This window comes from Miniopterus schreibersii, assembly GCF_964146895.1.
Source record: "Miniopterus schreibersii genome assembly, chromosome: 9".
Taxonomy (NCBI): Eukaryota; Metazoa; Chordata; class Mammalia; order Chiroptera; family Miniopteridae; genus Miniopterus; species Miniopterus schreibersii.
The window spans coordinates 49,462,160-49,486,247 of record NC_138118.1 but is presented as its reverse complement, the minus strand read 5'-3'; the positions used below and the strand labels follow the sequence as shown (position 1 = coordinate 49,486,247).

Sequence of the window (24,088 nt, the reverse complement as noted above, 5' to 3'; positions counted from 1 at the left end):
CTCTGTGGATAGTTCTCATGTGGGTAGGGTCAGATCAATATGTAAATTTCATAGGCCATCTAAAAATGTTGGTAGACCTAATTTTTACTTGAAATGTTTGCAAAGCTGAAATAAATTTCTAAGGAGACGGAGAAAGGTCAACATTTAAATGATACCAAAACACATAAGGGAATGTTATGACAAGCATAGCTGTCAGTGTAATTTATATTCATATAGTTGATAGGAAACTATTGCGGTGGGGGAAATAGAAATATTCAGGTAAAAAAATAACTAGGCCTCAAACCATAGGCTGGTGAAATAGTAGGAAAAAAATCAATAACAAAAACAAGCATTTAGTTAATAAATGCCAAATAAAAAGGTTGAGAAAAAAAATATGCAATCAATAAGCTTGAAATTCATAGGGCAAAAACATAGAAAGTTCATTGAATTGAGGGTACAACAAATTTTAATGTCAAGAAAGGTAATCTAGACTAGAAATAGTCTCTGAAATGGGATCTTAAAAATGAAATAAATATTTTTAAGAAGAGCTAGAGAAATCAATTTGCATTTGCATTGGCTCATGGCTTGATCAAAATGATATGCTTTAAAATGCTAAAATAATATCAGGTTTTTGTTATTCTGTTCAAACATTTTAAAAGTTAAGGGCATGATGAATGCATAAAAACAAAAAAAAAAATTATATAAAGAAATCAGATGGATAATGAGACGGAATGATTTTGTTCCATTTAATAAATAGACATATTAACAACACTGGCAAGTATGTCTTGAAAAAACTTAATTATATTAACATTATGTCATCTGACAGTCTGTTATCCTAAATTTAAAGATACCCAGCACTTGGGCATCAGATTTCTGAAAAAGTTAAAACACACACACACACACACACACATTTTTTAGGGACTTGGAAGCATACCTAATTAGATTTCTTTTTAAAGCTAAAAAAAAAGTTTCGAAGAACCGTGTTACATAACAATAATTTATTTTAAAAATCACTACACAGGAAACAATACATTTTACATGGCTTTCTCTCTGTCTCTCTCTTGAAATGGAGACCTTTGATTCTTTCCCCTGACGTTTGGAAGAACCATTTGGCACAAAACATGCATTAGAATGACACAGCAGCTTCTGCTAGGAATTTTAAAGAAATATAAAACAGTCTATCAAACCCTATAGTGAAATCAAGCTATTATTTTCCAAGTTGATTCTCAGTGGGCTCTTGGAGAAACCTGAGTTTCCTGTCTTCTAAAAGACCACAGCAGGTTTGTTTTCAAGTGCTACTTCTCAAATGAACCCTTGGAAGAACTTGAAATATATTAAGATTCGAGAAGCAAATGTTTCCCTGGAAACATTATGGATTGTTTAAATTGTTGTTTTGGTGGGTTTTTGTTTTTTTTTTACATATTTCCCTGAGCACATTCTAGAAATTATAAACATTAGAATTCAGACAGAATAAATAGTGACAAACTACTATTCTATAATGCATAAGACAGATATCATGTAAATTCAGAATAATTCTAAAATATCAATACCCTGCAATTGTCCTGCATATGTGTCTGTCTGTGAAAGCTGGTTATCTGCTTGGATGAGTGAAATGAAGATTTGTTGGAGGCAGAGTAAAACCTTCCATTGGAATCTCAACTTAAATTTTGAGTAATAGAGAAGTTTGACTTATTAAACTTCATTTTACCCCTGATACTTTAGTATCAGCACTAAAGTTTTCTTCTCATTATGGAACACTGACAATGGATTTGATAAAGGAATTTACCCTGTGGTTAAATAGGAAGAAATATTCCCTCCTTCTAACTCTACTATGTAGATTTAGGTAGCACCAACCATGTTTTTATGCAAGTATCTGTGATCCTTACTGTTCTCCAACAAGCACCAAGGGACTCAAAACATGTTTATTGTGACCATTCCCTTTCAGATACCTTCTCTTTTGTTCTGAGGAGTGATTTAAATAAACAATAGGTATGGAATCTGAGTTGCTATGGAATGTCACCCTTGAATACCTCTGCTTATTCCTGCTGGTTCTACACGGCTCAGTCAGTACATCCACCCTGAGAGACTGCTAGGACACACTGTTTTCTTGGCCTTTGGGGCCCACAGTCTCTCCGTTGTGGTATTTAGGTAAGCAAACCATCCTACTCCACAATGCCTCCAGTTTATGAGTAAAGATACAAATGTGAATTAAGATGCTTATGTTGCCTGAGTATGTTTCAGTGTCCTTGTAAAACTCCTTTTGTTAAAAGCACAGTGCTTTCCTGTTCAGAGTGAATACGCTGAGAATACCATTGTTTTCCCAGGTTGTATACACAAGGCTTGGAGCAGCATCCTTCATGTATTCTAAGGACTGAAAACACTTTCTGGACATTATCCAAGATTGTTGCTAGGCCTGTTTTTCCTCTCATTTTCTACAACTCCTCTGGGAAAATTGTGTAATCACAGAAGGTTGGAGGAAAGAAGACTACAGCAAGTAAAATTTATAGATGAAATAAGTTCACAAAACATGCAACTCAAAATTAAAACCATTAAACATTTCCCGTGTTATAAAGAAGCATGTCACAAATACTGTTTTTATAAACTTCAGTATAGACACTTTTCTCTTTCACAGCTTCTTTGTTTTAAGTTTTCCTTCTGTTCTTCCTTGATTATATTTATTGTCCTAATTGACTTTTTTTGACAACTAATTTTTATCTAATATTCTTTCAAAATAATACATAGTTTTAGGCATGCAAATTTGGAATTGTATTCACATTAACTTATTGTAATTATACTTACAAAAGCACAGCTATTCTAAGCCAGAAGAAACCTTTGGTCCTTCACTCCTTTTACGGATATGCTCACACATCCACAGATATCTACATTTCTGTTTTGAAGGGCACCCACCTCCAGTGGCAGTTCAATACACAATTGTGGGTTTTCAAATAGTTTAGTCAAAACAAAATTTATTCTGCCACTTATTTTTAACCTCATATTTACTGTTCTATGTAGTAGAAAATATTTAAATTTTCAAGCTATGAAACTTAAAAATAAAAAGTGACGATTAAGTTAAATTTGTGCTATTTACTGATTTTTTTTCTGGTTTATCAGCCATGTCATTTAGGTTAGAGAAGAAAATACTGTGGTGATTTTCAAGTCTTTTGGTGCAAATTAATTACTTGGAAAACCTGTTTTTTTTCTGTGATAAAATATTCTACCATTTAATATGTCATTTTCAGACAGACAATCTTCATCTAACCCTAGGTGAATAAAATTAAAACTGAGATTGGAGCGAAGAGCCCACCAGTAGATGAGTGGATAAAAAAGCTGTGAAACATTCACACCATGGAATACTACACAGCTGTAAAGAAGAAGGATCTTGTACAGTATGGATGGACTTGGAGAGTATTATGCTAAGTGAAATAAGCCAGGCAGAGAAAGACAAACATCACATGATCTCACATGTGGAATCTAAAGAATATAATAAATTGATGAACAAAATAGACTCAGTGACATAGAAACATGGAACAGACTGATGAATCTCAGAGGGAAGTGGGGGGTGGGTATGTGGGTGGGGAGAGATTAATATAAGAATTTATATGCATATATACATAACCCAAGGACACGGACAATAGTGTGATGAAGGCCTGGGATAAGAAGTGGGTGCAGGGTGGAAGGAGTCAATGGGGAAAATGGGGACATCTGTAATATTTTCTACAATAAAGATAAATTTTTAAAAATACTGAAAATAGACAATGTGTTAAGATGTGTTTTGGGGAGCTGGTTTCAACTTTTAGTTGAAGATGAAACATAATTAATAAATCTGACTAAATCTGGCTATTTCAATTGACTAAATCATAATTGTTAAGAGATACTTCCATTTCCCAGAGGGGGAAAAATAGTAACCTTTCTTTAGAACTTAACATCCTTAGATCCTTAGTGCATCCTGTGTAGAGAGCAGCAGCTTGTGTTCCAGAAGCTATGAATGTCAGACTTTGCTTTCAGAGATGCCCTTTAATATTGAATTCAGAAGGAAATATTCAAAAGCTGCTTCCATATTTTGATTTATAAAACATGTATTAACATGGCATTAATATGGTATTGGCACTAAAAATGCCAGTGTTAGATTTAATATTTTTCTTTAATTAAATAGGGAGTGTTATAAGAACATGTATTTTCCCTCAAGACTCACAAAACCTAAAGTCCTTTGCTGGGAACCGATCTTTCTGTTATCACCTCTTTCTTAGCCCCACCCTCTAAGAAAGGGGTGGGGAACCTTTTTTCTGCCAAGGGCCATTTGGATATTTAAAACATCATTTGTGAGCCATACAAAATTATCAACTTCAAAATTAGCTATGAAAAAAGCTCCTAGATTTATTGCATTTCGATTCTTGCTTGCAGTTGCCTTGGCAGGGCCAGACCAAATGATTTTGTGGGCTGTACATGGCCCCTGGCCGGCCATCCCCCACCCCTGCCTACGTATAAGAACAAGATAACCTGTGCTCATATTGCTAAGGCCATCTTAGAACCTCAAGGAAAAGCAACCTGGTTGAAAAGCCAAAACCCAAGTAAGAGGAAGAACAGAGAAAGTTAAGAAGAACCAGCAGTTAGACCCAACTGTGCCTGAACAGCATGAATTCGAGAATTTTCAATTATGTGGGCCCCCAAAATCCCCATATTAATTCAGCTAGTTTGTGTTGAAAGCACCCAAACTGTTAACCCTCAGCATCTATGTAAGACATGGACTTTAACTCAAATAATTTAAGCAACTAAACCATCTAACCAAGTGGTAGCGCATTAAGTGTGATCATAAAGCATTATTTAATGAGTGGGCCTCTAAAACAGAAAGGAAAGAAAAAAATATCTCTGCAATATGATTTTCTACACTATAGATGCTGAAGGACCCATACTATTGGTATCACAGCATAGATTAAAATGAGACATGGGCATGTCAAATTCTTTGTTAGGAAAGGAGGAGCCTTACTTTTCCAAGTTATCTGATATCAAGTTTAAAAAGATTGGTTATTTTCCGTATGTTCATTATTTAATATTTAGTAGACACCAGGCACATAATGGAATATTAAACACATGTAATCTGCTTTAAGCAAAATTCTGAATAGTAAACAGATAGTCTGATTCTTCCACATTAAAAAATGTTTTTTGGAGAGTTTTAGTACTTCTTTCATTCCAGACATCTATTGAAAAACTGCAACAAGGATGAATGACATGCTCCTACAAACAAGCTTTTCTCAAACATTTTAAATGATTTAATGTATATGTTGTGTTTATGTGTCCATTGCCAGAAATGTCATAATTGATTAAAACAAAGATTTCTAAAATTTATTAGAATAATTCAATCACACCAAAAACCATGATCCAATATTAAATTTAGATCATTAGTAAGTGGTTGCATTGATTTTTTTCTGCCTATTAAAAATTCTTTCCAAGTATTTTGAATATTATACTCTACCATTTAATTTTTTGCATGCCAATCTATTATCTCTTTATAGACTAATATGTATGATCCCTTGCTAATAGTTTGATTCGTTTGGGTTGTTTAGTGGATTTGTTCTGGGTTGCTCATTTATTTTGTTAACAAACAGTGGGCCCTTATCTGACTACCAAATGCACTTCTGTGAGAGTCGAGTGTGGCCTAGCCATCGGAGCCTTAAACAAGGACTCTAGGAATGGCTTTTCTGTTCTGATGGCAGTTAATTCAAGAAAAATGGTTTAAGGTCTGTCTTTGTCCTTGTTTCCATCTGTGAGATGAGACTAATCATCATTAATCTGGGCACTGCTTAGTTGAATTGACATATTAGTGGATTAAAAAAAAAATCAATTATAGAATTCCGTCAAAACAAATTAAGTGTAAGAAAAAATGAAAAAAATCACCCAATGTATCCTTGTGCCATAAAAACTTGAGTCAGGCTGATTCTTTTACTCTCAGGAGAAACTTTAATATGATGAACTCTTAAATATCAAAACAAAAGGTATCAATGCCAAAACCCAGGAGAAAAGGACAGTGACTGGAACCTTGTAGCAGTCCTGTCTCAGGAGAGGCTGCCGGCTCTACCCCTGCTAATGAGTGTGATAAACACGAGTTAGAATCAATAGAGTGATAAGAGAAATACAATGCCAACATATGAAGAGTTACAGTTTATATATAGCATGAATATGTGTAAAAAAAAAAAAGGTGTCATTAAAATCTGAAAACATGCCTAAAATCAGAAAGGGCAAACTAGTTGAAAATGTACTGCAGGCAGCAAGTACTCAAACAGAGGATGAGTGTATGCCCCCCGATGTCTTTACATTATGGCAGAAATGAGCTTTTTGAATAAATTAATTTTCTAATATGTTTTTGTGTTGGATTACATGGTATATTATTTAAGGCATAGATTTTAAAGAGAAATAATATAATAACATATTTATTGATTTATATGTGAATAAGGAGTTAATAATGTAAAATGGAAATATTAAAATATACTACATATATATGGATAAGTTTATAAATTGTTTAGAACTATTAATAGAAGTCAAAATTACAGGATCTTTTTATTACTATAAAGATTATATGTGATACAAGTCTTGTAAGTCTTGTTTACTTATGCTTTTAATTTAATGCAAGTCATATATATATATATGTGTGTGTGTGTGTGTGTGGAAAAAAATATATATATATATAAGCTTGGATAATGAGATAGTAACCAGCAGACAATAAATTTGAAATAACTAAAATTACATTCTGAATTTAAGCTTAATTTTTATGTAGTTGCTATGTATTATAAACTATAAATTACTATTTTCAAAACTGGATAAACTGTAAAATTATTTAGCTTGTGTAAATAATAAAAATCTGATGTGATAAAAGAGCTGATCTAAATATTCTTAGCAGCAGAATATGAAGAGTTGGCACAATGCCAGTGAAGTGAGTTCTGCATTCACTGATAAATTGGGTTGCCATAGCAAGGCCATAGTCACTGAGTTTCTAAGCAACCTAAGACTCCACAGACTTCAGATACTTAGGAGTCCACTGATCTTTCATCAGCCTTAAGGGAGAAATATGAAAATCTGTGGTACCAAATTCAGTGGAGGATTTCCTGATTACCCAGTAGATCAGTGACCCCTATAAAGTCTCCCCCATATTACTAGCCATTTGATTTATTAAATAATAATATTCACATGGGAAATAATCGATTACTCAAAGTGCTAAGTGGATGAAATTAAGTACAGGAAATGGTCTGTACCTACTATGTGTTGAGCAGACAAATATTTGCTAAATGAATAAACAAGATGCAACACATAATCCAATCCTTTAAAAACAAAGTCATTTACATAATGCTGGTATTCATAAAGTTCTTGCCTTTTAATATAAAAATATATCTGTTTAGGATCCTCACCACACTCAGACCAAGGCTACAACTTTAAAAATGTGATTTATCACCACTATAGGATATCCCAATTTGAGTGCTTTTGTTATTAAAAATAAAAATAAGTTCACACTCATTAGGAAAATTATATATATATGTATATATATATATATATATACATATATATATATATATATGTATATATATAATCTGTTTAGTAGAATTACTATATAGCATGTCATCAATTTTTTGGTAATAATTATTTACATTTAGGTAACAATTTTAAATCAGTAATTGCTTGTGATCTTATATTGAAATATTTAATCATAGCTTGTCTAGATGGCTTAAATAACTATATGAACCCCCCAATGTCAAACAAAATTGTACAGGTCTGAGCTATAAGCAAGGTTATAAATTATTCCTTGAATGAGGTTGTCTTAACATTTCCTGTCCTTGTCTCTGTTAAACATTTTCGTCAGTCCCCTATCTTCACACAGTATCAACTGAGGCAAATCATTGCCTCCAGTGTTCTCTTTTAACTTACAAAGCTCAATTTCCAACTATTTAAGATAAGCACAATGAAATCAAGTTGAGGCATATAAGATTGTTTGCCCCTAAACAGAACATTATATCACAATGCAGGTAGAAATAAAATGTCATTACTAGAAATGGTCATATGTGACTAGTAAAATAATTATGTCTGGAACCTATAAAATTTTACCTAATTCTAGTACCTGATTTTCTATGCCTCCCATTATGTAGCGAGTTATTACCAAGAAAAAAAAATCATAGAAATGATTTACAAATTAAAAAATGGCTCTCACTTAATGGTTATTTTTAAATGTTATTTCCTATATCCTGTTAGTTATTGAATCAAAGATGCAGGAACCCAAGTCAATTTTACAATATGATGACAGAGTTCTCTGACCTGGCAGGAACATAAAGTTGTAAGTCACCTCTCAAGCAGGTCACAATAGCCACCTGTTGACTAGCACCATCCAGGAATGCAAGCAGGAGAAACTGCCTGTGATCTCCACTGGTTACTGTTGACTAGAAGAAGTAGAAGAGGAAAGAGCCTTTTTCTCTCCAAGACTGTGAGACTCTGCCTCACAATCTTAATATAACAGAGTCCAAAAGTTACATAATGATATTTATTATAATTGCAACTTCAGATAAAAAGCAAAACCTACATGTTAACAGTCTTCCTTATCTTCTTAAGAAAAGTAGCTGCACAGGAATTTGCTGTTTTAGTATGGTTTTTGGGTTAAGATACACCTGCATTGTTGCATGTATATAAGTGCATGTATGTTGGAGGGTGTGGATAATGTCAAATAATTTTTAATATCTTCTTATCACTTACTATTGTAGTTTTTACTGACACGATCATAGTAAAGTTACCACACCTGACCAATTCCTTCCATTCCCTTGTAGATACAACTTCTTATCTAAAAGCTTGAGACAGGGTGCCTGAATGTCTGTAATATCTCATATACTCTGTTTCCTGAGAGAAGAACACAAGTACAGCTTAAAATGAACAAAGCACAAATCAGATCAAAGAAAGAGATTTTAGTATTTCAGGAACAAGTCTTGAGTCCTACACTGTTAGGCAAGATAAGGTTAGGATTACATAGGCGTAATTACCAGTTAGAAGTCCGATGAGAAAGTGCAAGGCCACCAGTGTTAACGCACTTACAAAATGCTGGTTGGAAGACAACAGGATTAACACTGATGACTCTGGTTGTGTTTGCCCCAAGTGCTGGGTCAAATCACTGCTGTACATCAGTCAGCCCCACCTCCAAGTAGCCAAGAATGGCTGTGGAATTTTGATTGGCACTCCAGTGAGGCAGTGGGGTTCCTAAATCAAAGTAAACCCTGCAGCTGGTGTTTGCCAAGCTCTCCAGCTTGAAAATGAGCTGCTCTTCACCCTGGTTCTTTCTTTAAAAAAAAAAAAAAAAAAGAAAGAAACAATTACTCTGTGACGTTTAAAAGAACACAGAAGCAGCTCCCTCTCCAGGGATATCCCTACTTATTTTCTCATAGCAATTCCCCTGGCCTTTTCATCCTGTGTCTTTGTTATAGGACTTTACAGTCCTCAGAGGAAGCACATGGCAACAGACACATGGGTCTTAGGGATAAGGGACAGAGCATCAGTGACTATTCTAGTTGTGGAAAGCTGGAGATCAGAGCAACATTAGGCAGGGCTTTGCCAAACAAACACGTTCAGATTTACAAGGTTACAGCAATCTTTTGTCATGCATAAGAGAACTAAAATAATAATATCTGGTGGATATACTAATATTATGTAACTCATAAGAATAAAAATCATCCAAACAAAAATAAGGACATCCTCAAAATGAATCAAGCCATTACAATGTATGGCTTGACAAAAATAAATTAGACAAAAATAATTTTTCTAAAATATTTCACGAAAAATATTATTTAAGGTGACACTTTTTGGGGGATTCATGTTGATGATATTCATCCTCACACACACGCATATGCAATGAAGATTTATCATGTGGCCACTGTGTGCCCATAACTCTGCCAAAAAGAGGAAGAATCTACTGTGAGGTTTTCTGTAATGTGCTTCAAATACTTCCATAAAAATACAATGTGTGAGTATTAAGTCCTTTTAATGTACCTTCTCAAAGTGGGCAACTACCCTAGTTGTGAACATTCACTGGAGACTTCTCTACTTATAATGTAATTGAAGCCAGTAATTTAGGTCTCATTATCTTTTATAAGCTAGATAATTGCATAATAAATGTCACAATGATGTTTTCACTGGTGAAGTTAATGGTTTCAAAGATTTATGAATTGGCTATGAATATTACTGGCTAACACCTCACCCTTACATCACAGGCTATAACAACCCACCAAACCCAGTTGCCTAAAGCTCAGTTCAAAGATGGCCCATTGACTAGTTTTTGTTTTCAGGGCATTCCTGATTGCCTGACTGTGACTGGATGGTTAGCGGAATTCCATAGTTAGAATGTTAATTGCTGACGATATTTTGTGCCTACCTCACCCGTGAGGCTGGCTACTTTGGTCAAGAAGGTGTTTAAAATTACTTAAATTAATGTAAGTGCAGACACGAGTTATCTCGTGACTGGTCAGCAAGGTGTTAAGTGTGTGCTTCTGATAAACCCTCCATGCAAGAACTATCGGGACACTGATGGAGAGGGGACTTCAAGGAGCAATGGAACAGATTGGATTCCTGCTTGCTACTCAATTGCTTCAGTCAGAAGCCAATCAGAGGAGGATTTTACTGTACCTGTTTTGGGGAGAAGATCTATAACTTTCCTACTGTTATTGAAAGCTACTAATATATACTAAGAGAACCCAATAACTATGTGTCCAAATCGGCATGCATAGTTTAGGAACACATACATTCAAGGAGCTCACATACTACAGATGCAACTCACTTACAAAGGACAATTCCACATAAAGATTCTAGATAGAAAACCACAGTCTCTTGGGCTCACAGGACATCCACATTTATTCAGATATAAATAGTTCAAAGACCTTTTACCCGCTTCTATATATGATACCTTTTTTTTTCCTCTTGTTCATGACCTTTATCTTGCAGAAATTGAAGTAATCTTAGGAATCAGAAAGTCCTGATCATTTAATAGATGAGGTTTTAGAGACCTAGATAGTTGGAAATTCTTGTTCTGCATTGCGTTGATGGTCATTACACAAGAACAAATAACCTCTCCTAGAATATGACTTTTCTTTTCCTCCTAATGTTTCTATTTTTTTCCAATTATACCCTTTTTCACAGACATTTTTCCAGGTTCTGGACTATTTGTTAAAGTATTGCTTTAATTTTTTGTGTATATCATTTTTCTTCTTTGTTCTTTTACAGTAATGCTAGTCAATTTAATATTAAGTTCCTGGATAAATGAAATAGTTTACACCTCTTTTTGATTGCCATTAACTTTACTGGAGTAAAGTTAACTTTTCAAAACTATTCTGGTTATAGTGCTCTTTTGACTTTTAAAATTTTGTTTTATTTTAAATATTCTTTAATTTTTAAAAGTTCTTTAAATTAAATAATTACTTATAAAAATAGAAGATCTCTATTTAATTAATATATTCTGTTTCTGCTCCTTCATCTGGGACAACTTGAAAAGTTCTAGGAAAGGATAAGGGAGAGGAAAAATTTTTCTTAACATAATACCATGTGTCAGGTGTCATACAAAAATTCTTCCATGTGTCATTATTTAAGTATACAAAAAAATCTCTAATTAGATATTGTTAGCCACATTTTTAAAGAGGATATAAATGACACAGGAAAAATTAGGTAAATGATAAGATTTATAGAGCTAGTACAAAGTAGGTGACCTTGAATTTATGCATCCAGGCAACAAGTAACATCAAAGATTAATTGGAAGACATAAGGAAACATGATTAAGCACAAACATTTTCTTGCCCATATCTAAATCCTTACCTTTTGTCAATATAACTCTCCCAGCAGAGGCATTTTTCTATGTTATGTTGAGGTTTTAGAATTGTTTTCATTACTTTTTATACAGATTATAGTTAAAACAACACATTTATCCACGCAATTATTTAATAAGCTATTCCTCCTGAGTGCCGAATATTTCTAGGTCCAGAGATCATGAAAATAAATAAAATAAAACCCTAACTTAATGGAGTGCTGGTTAGATAGACACAGAAAATTCATTAAAAAATGGTACAAGAGGTGGTATAATGGAAGTTTGATGGTGCAGCAGAAGACCTACAGAGGGGGGAAGTTTTAGAGGGAGAGATGACAACTTCACCAAGCAATGAACCAATATTCCAGCTCCTTCGTCAAGCATAAGTTTGAGACAATTTCCATATATTGACCAGTACAGAGAAGGGGTAACAGCAGAGGCCATTTGTCTGTCTTTAGAAAGATTTCTACCAGATGCCAGTGACTTCATGGAAGAAAACATGAAGAGTTGTTGCAAGCAATGTCAAATAAATAAGGTGGGAGAATATTCATTACCAATTAATTGATGCCTGCTATGTTCAAGAGCAACAGTTAGAGGAGAAGAAAAGTAGTCTTTCCTTATAATTCAATAGCAATTCATATTAGATTGCCAAAAGTTATAACTGCTTGTATAAAGAAGCACAAGAAACAAACCTTTTGCTTTAAAAAGCAAAAATATTACTTAAGGCTAAAAAAAAAAAAAGAAAAACATGCTGGATGAATTTTACAAGTATCTTTTTTTGTTATTTGGTATTGTTAATAGATAAAGGTTCATTTAAATTTAGAAAATGAGGGAAAATATATTAACTATTATAAAAATATACCAATTTACTTAAAAATAATGAATTCTGAGTGTATATATAACTTGGAGTCACTTTAATAATTTTTAAATCTAAACTAGTTAGACAAAATATATCAAAAGATAAATGTTTATGACAGCTACAGATTTCTTTGCTGCATTAAGTAATATAAAATTTAAAAAGATCTTAGTATATTTCTATGTCTCTTACTATGGATAAAGCATATCATCCTACTGCAAATGTTAGGGGTTAGAGAAAGCAAACATTCACATTCAGGCCTAAGGAAACAAGAAACCTGAGGTTATATAAATATTAATTCACAATAAGGTACAAACATAAGTAATTCATTCTTATTTAAAGAAATTAAATGCAGGGAAAATTTATTTCTACTTGAAAGCCCAGAGGAAAATATTTTTAAATAAAAATGTGGTCGTTCTATTTTTCACCATAAAGCACTCCTAAACTATGGCTAGCCCACACTGTAGCACTATGGCATGGAAGCCAGCTTTTAAGTACTGATTTTCCTCTAATCTCCTCCTTTCCCCTCACTTTAAAAGTCTTTTGACAATCCCAGGTCATTTGTTTTAAAATCTACCTTAGAGGTGTCACCTAAGCATAATGATTTCTAGTCGTATTCATTTCCAAGCTTTACTAACCTTAGCAGACGCAGAGACGTGAGGACAGCAGACTGTGTCACCCTGACTCTGGCTTCTGTCAGACAGTGTGTCCTGGAGGCTCTCCCTCTTCTCTATTGCTCAACTGGATTAGGTAACAAGAACAAGAATCCTGCCCGCCTTTGACAAATAGGTAACTGTGAAAGTTCGTGGGGGCAGAAATGGACTCTGCCTGAATTTCACTGAGCTTCAACATCGAAAGCCAGAAACAAATGTTCAGATATATAGACAACCTCCCAGAATGAGGCAACTGGACAAATAATTATTTAAGGCTAATTGTAAATACCACCTAAATGGTATATTGTGATGCTTCCTCCTTTAGGCTAAATAAAACCAAAGCTATTTCTGGTATGCATTTTTAAAATTTATTGCACTTATTTCCAGAGTCTGATTTGAAGGACAGGGGATGTAGTCTTGTTATGTTTTGACTAATTTTTAAAATAGTTACATCACCATTTTTATTCCTTATAAAATCACATTGTATTTAATTTATGAAATGATAATCTTATCAGAGTACATTTTTTGACAAACCCAAATTGTGTCATGTTATGCTAAATGACTGGCTAACACTGAGGGTACTTACTACAGGCCAGACATCATTTTCTAAAAACTTCATGTGGATTATTTAAATTAATCTTCATAAAAACCATTTGAGGTTAGTATTATTGCTTTCCTAATCTTACAAACAGCAAAAGTAGCACAGTACTGAGAGGCAAAAGGATGAGAGGTTAAGTAAATTGTTCAGGGTAGAGTGCTGAGCTATGGTTAAATCAACTTTGATGCTTTTATCTGCAAGTAACAGAATACTCCACTAAAACTAGCTTAATATATGGGGTAAGATGTGTCTACTTGCGAAATAATAAATATTAAGAAATAATTATTAGTTTCTAAAGTGCTGGCTCTTCTCCAAAGCAGCCATTTGAAAATATTCAGCTGTCATACCATCTTGATAACACAATTATTTGCTCAAATTGCATGTTTGTGTATGTAATCAACTCAAAATAAAGACCATAGAAATGCCACAGGATCTCCTATTACCTAGGAGGGTATATTCTTTAAGTGGAGAAAATGTTAAGGCTTCAAAATAAAATCAAAGTTCAAAATAAAAATCAAGTACAAGTTTCCATCATTCCAAGAAACATAATTGTCTATCCTGACAAAAGAATGTGAAATATAAAATGAACTAATCTAGAACAACCGAGAGAGATCTATCACAGTTGCAAACTTTGGGAATGGCTGAACATTACTGAAAAGAAAGTGAGTTTCACAGTCTCAAATTCAGGAATGCAAATATGAAATTCTTTTTTACCTCAAGCCTCCATTCTGCCTGATCCAGAATATTTGAGATATTCATTTTAAGAAAACGTCCATTTTTGTGTGCTTCTCAGTCATTTCAGATTAAAACAATTATATTTTTCTGAACAGGTATTATGTTGAGAGAGGAGATAAGAACACAGAGTATACCCTCTCTAAACTTGGACTAAGACTTTCCCTTGCCCTGACTGTGCTCACTTTGCAGATGATGGCTCTCTTTTTCTCAGCTTACTTTACAACCCTCTGGGGCCTTGAGCAGTGTTAGGGTCCAAGGGGCTCCATAAATCTGCTTCCATACATAGCTGCCTAAGCACCACACACAGCTTATGATACTCCTCCACTGCTCTGCTGCCGTGGTTGATGCATTGTTTTCTGAGGCTTGTTCTCTCTGCGTTACAGCTCTGCTCTAAGATCCTCAGACTTGCCTGTGGGGTTGGAGGAGCAGAAGGCTTGCCTTCAGGAATGAGTCTGCTACAGAGCAGATCCCAGAGCTGACTGGGATTCATTTGCATCTAAGTCCCTGTGTTCCACTTCTATCCAAGTTTATGGCCTTTTTATTATTTATTTGGAGATTATGTTGAGAACAAGTATTACAGGTTGATCATAACTGCTTTTCAAATCTTTATTACTCTGCATAATAACATAATGTCAGTTTTTGTCTTTTTCTCCAGTGAAGTCCTTCCTCGAGTTGTAGCTTCATATCTTGTAGTTCAAAAAAAAAAGAATGAAAAGGGTGGGAGGGACAAAACCACATGGATTAATACCTCATACTATTATTTTTATCATATTGCAAAAACTATAAATTATGCAAAACAAACAAAGCAGATATTTAGCTGAGAGATCAATGGGGACTGAAGTCCTAAGAATATGAACACTGAAATCTTAGATACTTAATCTTCCATAGATTAGTTGACTACAAATAAATAAAAGAAAGTAGGATTCTCAGCCAAAAAAATTAGGTAATTACATAAAACATTTATCATTGTAATTGGAATGGTTGAAAAATAGACACATGAACAAGCTAAGCATGGTCTGACCTGAAGGTTCGTATCTACAGGTAGAGGGAAGTATATCTAAAGCTGGGTATAGGAGACTTAAATATCTAAGCATAATCTGGCCAAAAACATTGAAGAAGGAAATGGCAAGATAATTTGAAGCTTTAAAATCAAGATCAAGACTTCTGGTTAAACATAGCAGATTGAATGCATTTTTTTTTTTACCTGAAATCTCATTGAAATTAAAGTAATAGAATTTATAAAAACTTGGCACACACGTGGTCAGGCCAAAGATTTAAATGAAAGAAGACCGAAAACAAGCCAATATTCATAAAGCAAATGGACTTACGATAATTGCTCAGATGCTCAAGTGTCAGGTTCTAAACATATAAGCCTAGAGCAGAAAGACAGAAAGAAACAAAAAGAATCTTCTGTATAACCCGAGATAGGGCCATGAACTGTCAGCATGGGGTGCCATGGAAGCAGGGTCTAACTTGGTTGAATACTTTTAGAAGACCTAAGCCTTAGATCTTCTCCCTGTGTGCTCTGCACAGCCTGCCTAATCCTTCCTCACCTGTCAAAATGTGGGGTGTTTGAGGCCCAGCTGGGAGAACAAGGTAGATCCATCCTGAAATAAGTTTACCTCAAAATGTTCCACTGCCGCTTCTAGAACTCCAACAAGCAAGAGATTATAGGATTCCCTTCTGGGGGAACTGACTGGAGCAACAGAAAAAACTTGTTGGGACTACTTTTTCCCTGGAGTTAGAGTGGCAAAGGGGGACAAGGAAATGGACTACACCTTATCCGATCATTCTAGAGCAGTAATGTGCAACAGAAGTACAATATGAGCCTCATATTATATATACTTTTGAAATGTATAGTCGCCACATTAAAATTGTAAATACATTTAATATTACATATGCCTTCCCCCATTATCATAAATACTATCATTTCAATCAATATAAATTATTAGTGAGATATTTCAAGTTCTCAATAGCGACCTGTGGCCAACGGCTACCATGTTGGGAAATGCATCTCTCAAATGAGATTGTATTCACTGGCCACAATTATAAACCTAAGTGTTCAATCACCAGATAGTTCAGCAACACCTCTGACATTCAAAAATTAAAAACAAATAAGCAAACAATAAGAATGAATATAAGAAAAGGGAATACAAACACTAAATATTTTAGTGATTAATGTTTTCAGACAACTAAGAGAAGATATTGCATCATGAAACTAGGAAAACTGAAAACCATGAAATCATTTAAAACATTTAAACAATGATTGTGGAAATAACAGTGTCAGGAGAACAGCTGGGATGTCAGAGCCATTAGAGCAACATGAGGCTAGTAGAACAGATCCCTAATCCACATGATGGGATTTCCACAGAAAACAAAATAAGAACCAGAACAGAATGGGGAAATTAGAATAGAGTGCATGAATGTTTTCTAGAATTGAAGGGTATAAGTCTCCAGAGTTGAAGATTTCACCCAGCCACAGTATAGTGGGTAAAAAGGGCCACAGGCCATGGCCTACCTGCCTGTCTTTAGAATAAACAGAAAATCTTAAAAGTCTCTGATGGCTTGTGAGCAATGTCTACTACAAATCAGAAAAAAATAAACAAACAACTTTGAGAGCAGCGCTGGGATCTTAGAAATCAAATGAGCACCCTCTTCAAAAATCTGAGGGAAAGTGATTTTCAATTATCATTCTACATCAACAAAACTTTAAGAATGAGGGTAAAGACATTTTAATATAAACAGGGTCCCAAGTTTTACCCTTTCTTAGCAATCTCAAGGAACTCTCAGAATGTAAACTTCACTAAAACAAGGAAGTAAACCAAAAAATCAGAGCACAGAGAATTGAGGAAATAGCTGATCTGATAACTAAGACAAAGGGAATTTCCAGGAAGAAGGTGAAAGGAAGTTTCAGGGTAACAAACATGTCATGGACCTAGGAAACAAACCACTTATTGTTGGGTCAGGAGCACAGAGGGCTTCAAGAAGCAATTATCACCACCAGGAAAAAATAAATACCAGAAAGAAAGCACTCATTATACACTTCATGGCTCTGCTTTTCAGAAAATTTATAATAATAATGTAAATGGTCAGTAATATTTTTTTTAAAAAAACTAAGTTATGGCCTAGCAAGTTTGCTCAGTGGTTGGAATGTTGGCCTGTGGACTGAAGGGTCCCGGGTTCGATGCTGGCCAAGGGCACATACCTCAGTTGCAGGCTCTCCCCAGTTGGGGCACATGTGGGAGGCAACTAACCAATGTGTCTCTCTCATGCCAATGTTTCTCTCTTTTCCCCTTTCACTCTCTCTAAAAAACAATGGAAAAAATATCCTCATGTGAGGATTTTAAAAAAAGAAAAGGAATTACATTGAGTTGGGAGAAGAAGAGCATTGTGGAGATGGTGGGTGGAATGAGTGAAGTGGTATTGCTTATGGAACTATAAAAGCTAGATACTTTCTTCCACAGGAATAAATAAATGCTAATGTGTAAAACAAAACAATTTTTAAAAATCAAGGAATGGCACTATAAGTATGTTAGCTAGAATAATTAAAAGTATTTTCAGCTGGAAAAAGACATAAGAATGGGAGAAGGTGGGCAAAATAAGGCAACTGTGTTTTAATTTCCTTTAAATTTTAAGATACTATTTGACTTTTTCCAATAATAAATATTCATTTGATATTCAAATATATATATTTTTATTTTTTAAATGTGTTTTTATTGATTTCAGAGAGGGGAAGGGAAAGGGAGAGAGAGAGAGATAGAAACATCAACAATGAGAGAGTAATCAATCAGCTGCTTCCTGCATGATCCTTAACAGGGATCGAGCCCAAAATGCGGGCATGTGCCCTGACTAGGAGATAAACCATGATCTCCTGGATCATAGGTCAACACTCATCCACTAAGCCAAGCTGGCTGGGCTCAAATACATTTTATTTTATATATCTTTATTGATTTCAGAGAGAGGAAAGGAGAGGGAGAGAGAGATAGAAACATCAATGATGAGAGTCATTGATCAAGGCCGCAACCAGGCATTTGCCCTGACCCGGAATCGAACGCTGATCGCCTGTATCGTAGGTCGATGCTCAACCACTGAGCCACGCCCATCTGGGCTCAAATACATTTTTAAACAAGATTATATTTGTATTGAGCTGTGCTCAGTAAATGCCTACCAATCCTTTACTTTTTTTTCTATCTCATGACTTACCTTTACACTTGGTTTTGCAGAAATGAACCTTCTTCATTTTCTAAAGCATTTCCCAGAAAACCTATTGTCTCAGGATATAGCTTTATTTTCTATTGTACTGAAAAGATTGAGGTTATCCACTGTCTTAACTCAAAATCTCTACAAAAATAAAATATGTGCTTCACCCAGGTACTATAATCCTTCACCTGGAATCCTCGGGGCTTATGAGTATTTTCATGCATGGATAGTTGTTCAAATTGATGCTTTCAGGAGGGGGTGGGTGTCATAAATTTCCAGAAATGCCATTTTGCTGACATCATTCCTGTTTAATCTAAAAATTCTATTGAAGTCTTTATAAACAGTTGTTGTGTAATTCTGTACATCATAAAATCAACACACACATTTACATCTTTGTTGGTAATTTTACTAAGATATTATAACCAGTTGCTTACCAGCTCCCAGTCACCTCCACTGTAAATCTAGAACACATTCCCCTGTTAAAATTACCTTCATCAGTATTTTAAAAAACATACTTGGGAAACTTTAGTGTAATAGTATATACAAAAGAAAGGAAATAGAGTCATAGGTTCATATAATAGATGATTGAGTAAACTTAGATTGGATGATTCTTCACAGATTATCTGGTACAGCTTCCCATTTTAGCTAAGAAGCAGAGATGACATTAAAAGTTACTTTCTCGTTGTCACAGAAGTATGAGAATAGGGACCAAGTTCATGTCTCCTGATTCTGAAATCTGAGGAGGATATTAAAAATCATATGGTCTAAATGATTTATTTTTCAGATGAGGAAACAGAGTTCCGAATTTTTCATATACAGTTTGGCTTTGTGGAAGCAAAAGGGGCCACATATTAAATGTGAGAAGCTTAGGGGGAGACTGCAGGGTGTGCCTTACAAACCCAGAGACTAGACATGGCACAAGGTGGCCAAAATATAAAAATTCCTAACGCAAGATGAGTCATGGTGGGTAGTCAAGTCTTAGGCCTGTGCCTTCCCTGACAAAGGTCAATCTCTCCCTTTGAAATTTTCTAGTGTATTTTCTGCACCTAAGCTAGCATGCCTTTGAAATATCAGAGTAATCTTTTCCAGAGCACAAGACGCATTGCTATCTTGTTGCCCACATGGTGTCTCTATGTGCTATAAGTGATTAGCTATCTTGTACCCACCAATGTAAAAGAAGTATGTGTCTCTACATTTTGTCTTTTATTCAATCGCAGATATTCCCCCACTTTGCTTTCTCCCACGTCCCTAATCTACCACCAATCTACCATGGCTCCTCCTTTGAAACAAGCTGTAAAACTGCCAATATTTTTAGCAATTCAATCCATTGAGGTTTTGATCCCCAGAACGATCATCAATTTGGCTCAAATAAACTCTTATAAGACTTTTTTATAGGCTGGTCATTCTTTCATCAATAGCTTTTAAAATACTAACAATAAGATAATTTTACACCCATTTTATAAATGGGAGAACTGACATAGGGAAGTTAATAATTTATTCAAAGTCACAAAACTAATATGTAGCACTTGAATTCAAATCTATCCAATGCCATATAGCCTATAATTTTTACACTTGGGAACTGCTATAAGGGAAAACTCCAAGAGTTTTCATGCATCTTCCTCCCTAAGTTTTTTGGGGGCAAGAAATCATAAAGGGTAGAAACAAAGACAATTCCAGGCTTTAGGCTAAAGAGGAGGAAAGATGTTTGGCAACTCATTTATTCATTTAAATACTAACTATTGACTATATCCAGACTTTGAGTTTAGCATTAGGATACGAAGATGAATAAAATATAGTCTTAATAGGCTGTGGTTTTGTTGAGAGAAGATAGACCATAAAATAGTGGAAGGACTTCAATGTATAAATAGACACTTTCTAATCAAACAAGACCGAGAAACGTCGGTACAAGCAGAAAGAACAGCATGCAGAAATGCAGAGACTGGAATAAATCATATATTTGCAAAACTTGCTTTTAGGGAAGTAGCAAAGGGTGAGGAAATTGGCTGGAGATCAGAATTTGAAGCCCCTAGCATAATATTCTAAGGAACTTAAATTTATTCTGTAAGCACAATAGAATCATTAAGTAATTTAAGTAGGGGAAGTAACAGGATAAGAGTTTTTAATTTTAAAAGGTCATAATGAAAGCTGTAAATTGAGATGAGAAAACTAATAAAATAATACTGGAAAGGCATAAGGTTTTGACCCCAAATTTGCATTTTGCCTAATGAAGAGAAGGTGGGATTATTCTAGACAGAGTTTGGATTAGTGAGAAAGTAACTTACAGTTTCTGGTGGCAGCCATGGCCAAGAGGGCTGTGAAATTGAGATGCAAGCCCAAAGAGTCATTATCATGAGTGGGAGAAATATTCTTGCTAAGTCTTTTTGATAGCACTCTGGAACATAACCGCAGAGGTAGAAAAAGGAGAAGTAATGAAAACTAAAGCAACAGTCCCAGTAAAAGCAGAGATAAAATACTAAAAGCCAAAGGAAATGGGGAGTTCGCACTTCTCTTATTATTGGCTCTGGTTGAAGTGAGAACTCTAGCATAAAACTAACAAATAGCAAAGCAGACAGCAAGGGCACTCATAGACTTCAGTTGGTATAAGGAAGTATTTAATCTCCTAATTTCCCATTTTCCCTGCTTCTCACTCCAGGTTGGGATTTGGCTCCCAAGGTGGTGCAGGACTAAGGCAGCACTTCCGAGCCAGGGGGTGGGAGGAAAGACTAAGGCAGCGAGGACAGGAACGAAGACAGGGCTCCACTGCAAAGGGCCACAGACCCACAAGGGAAGACAGTGATCATTAGATCACTTAGTCTGAAGTCAGGAACTGGACTCAGAGAAGGACCCGGTCAGGAAGAAGCGATGAATAAAATAATTGTATGAACCTGTCCTTTGGTGAACTTAATTATAATGTATCTTGTTTGGCCAGCAGGTGTATAAAATATAAATGCATTATGACAGTTTAAAGAGATACAGAATAAAAAGACAAAGAGAATCTAAGTCTAAAGACAGCGAGAAATAAGGAGATGCTCCAAGAAATAATCTGGGCAGTTTTGGCAATTAAAAACAATCGCCACTGAGAAGTTGCCACTCTTTGCCTTTATGACTTAGATGCTCTGGAGAAACATGGATTTGATGTAAGCAAAAAATGAGAAAGCTGCTATTTTATTCTTGCATAAATCATATGACAACTATGTCTTTATTGTTGACAGTATTACAGATGACCCCCATTTTTTCCCCTTTACTCCCCTCCACCCTGCCCTATCCCAGGCCTTTCCTACACTATTGTCTGTGTCCATGGGCTATGCAGTACACTGCTGATGGGAATGCAGACTGGTACAGCCACTATGGAAAACAGTATGGAGGTTTCTCATAAAATTAAAAATGGAACTGCCATTTGACACAGCCATCCCAGTTTTGGGATATATATCCTAAGAATCTCAAAACACCAATCAGAAAGAATATATGCACCCTTATGTTCATAGCAGTGTTATTTACAATAGCTAAGATCTGGAAACAGCCAAGTGCCCACCAGAAGATTAGTGAATAAAAAAGCTGTAGGACATTTACACCATGGAATACTATGCAGCTGTAAATAAGAAGGATCTCGCCCAGCTGGGCAAGGCTCAGTGGTTGAGCATCGATCTACTTAGAATCCAGGAGATCACTATTTGATTCCCAGTCAGGGCACACGCCTGGGTTGTGGGCTTGATTCCCAGTTTGGGGAATGCAGGAGACAGCCGATCAATGACAATCTCTATTGTTGATATTTCTATCTCTTTCTCTCCCTCTCCCTTCCTCTCTCTGAAATCAATAAAGATATATTAAAAAAAAAAAAAAAAAAAAAAAGAAGAAGGGTCTCTTACCCTTTGCAACAGCACGAATGGACCTGGAGATTGTTATGCTAATTGAAATAAGTTGGTCAGAGAAAGACATAGATCACATGATCTCACTTACATGTGGAATCTAATGGACACGAAACAAGTATTTTAAAAATATATGTGATGTATAAAGACTTTTCAGAAACACACCAAGTGCATGAAATATTTCAGGTAATAAAACTGATTCATTCTAATCCTTTTATTTCCATTTCACATAGTTGCATGCTGCTAAATTGGGCACACAAAATACTCTTTTTACCATCACAAAAACAGTAATCAATGTTCATCTGTAGCAAACTTCCACACAGTAATATTAAAGAATATACATATCCTAACCAAAGGTACATTATGCAAATTTGACCCTGCATGAAATAAAGAATGAACTCAAAGAATACTAATTTCCCAAGTCACAAATGACATTTTAATATTTATTGGTATTATTCTCCTTTTATTATTGTTAACAAGGAATTAAGTTAGTTATTAGACTTCTATTGTAATTTTACTATTGAATCATAAAGATTTAATGATCCAAATTTCTGTCATTGGTTGTAAAGACTTGAATGAAACTAGTTCACCTAGACCCACGATGCCTATCTACAATGTAAAAAGATTTAAGCCTGTTGTTCAATGAAAAGCTAAAATGTTTAACTGAAATTTTAACTTCTTGATTTCAGTTTCCTGTTTAGTAAATTATTATTCCTGCCTCACATAAAACAGAACTACACGTTTCCCTTGAAAACAGGAAAGATAAAATAGGATCATGCAAAAGCATAAACTTTAAGGAGAAAGTAAAAAATGAGCTTCTTTTTTTAGATCATATCTTCCAGGGTAACTAAAGGGCAAACTCTATAAAGTTCAATCAAAATAACTTATCTTTATTAACAAGATATGATAAAGCAGAGGTAGAAAACAAATCACTCTATCTTTTGTATTGCCTTTATATATTTTAAGACCAATCAAAGAAACTCAACCATGAAGAAACTTAATCTTATATATGGGACTGAAACCTTGAATTTATTATGCATCTCATGTTTAAAAAGGATATATGTATAAATCAAATAAAGTGGTATATTTAATAATATTCAAAATGTCTTAAATATTACATTATGAAAAAATATGTTTTCTATTTATTATTTATGGAATCAAGCTTAATATATAGTCTTATCTCATCTCCTCCTCTCCCCCTTCACATCCCATAACACCTTCTTTACAGATTTATAATAACAAGTTATAGAGGAAATTATAAACATGGGATATTTGTCAATGTTTCTAGTAATGTTAAACTCATACAATACTGAAATATTGAATATTATTCAATCATTAACTTAGGTCACTTACTTGATATTCTTTTCTTTAAGCAAAACACAATAATGTTAA

The 24,088-nt window shown here is 34.7% G+C and overlaps 1 protein-coding gene across 21 annotated transcripts in view; it reads right to left on the bottom strand.

The window, feature by feature from the left end:
• The window catches only part of CD36 (CD36 molecule (CD36 blood group)), a 79,931-nt gene that overhangs the window by 45,704 nt on the left and 10,139 nt on the right, over positions 1-24,088 (bottom strand). For 2 of the 21 annotated variants that reach the window (XM_081146388.1, XM_081146376.1), the window contains exons 1-2: positions 13,283-13,354; positions 8,988-9,281 (exon numbers count right to left, since the gene is read on the bottom strand). The exons of 2 other annotated variants lie outside the window; for them this stretch is intronic. The gene's annotated coding sequence lies outside the window, so the exon portion shown is untranslated. Of the gene's footprint in view, positions 1-8,274; positions 8,397-8,749; positions 8,848-8,987; positions 9,282-10,897; positions 10,998-13,282; positions 13,498-24,088 lie in introns of those variants that run through there. 17 more of the 21 variants (XM_081146373.1, XM_081146379.1, XM_081146385.1 and 14 more) reach the window with 13 other exon arrangements.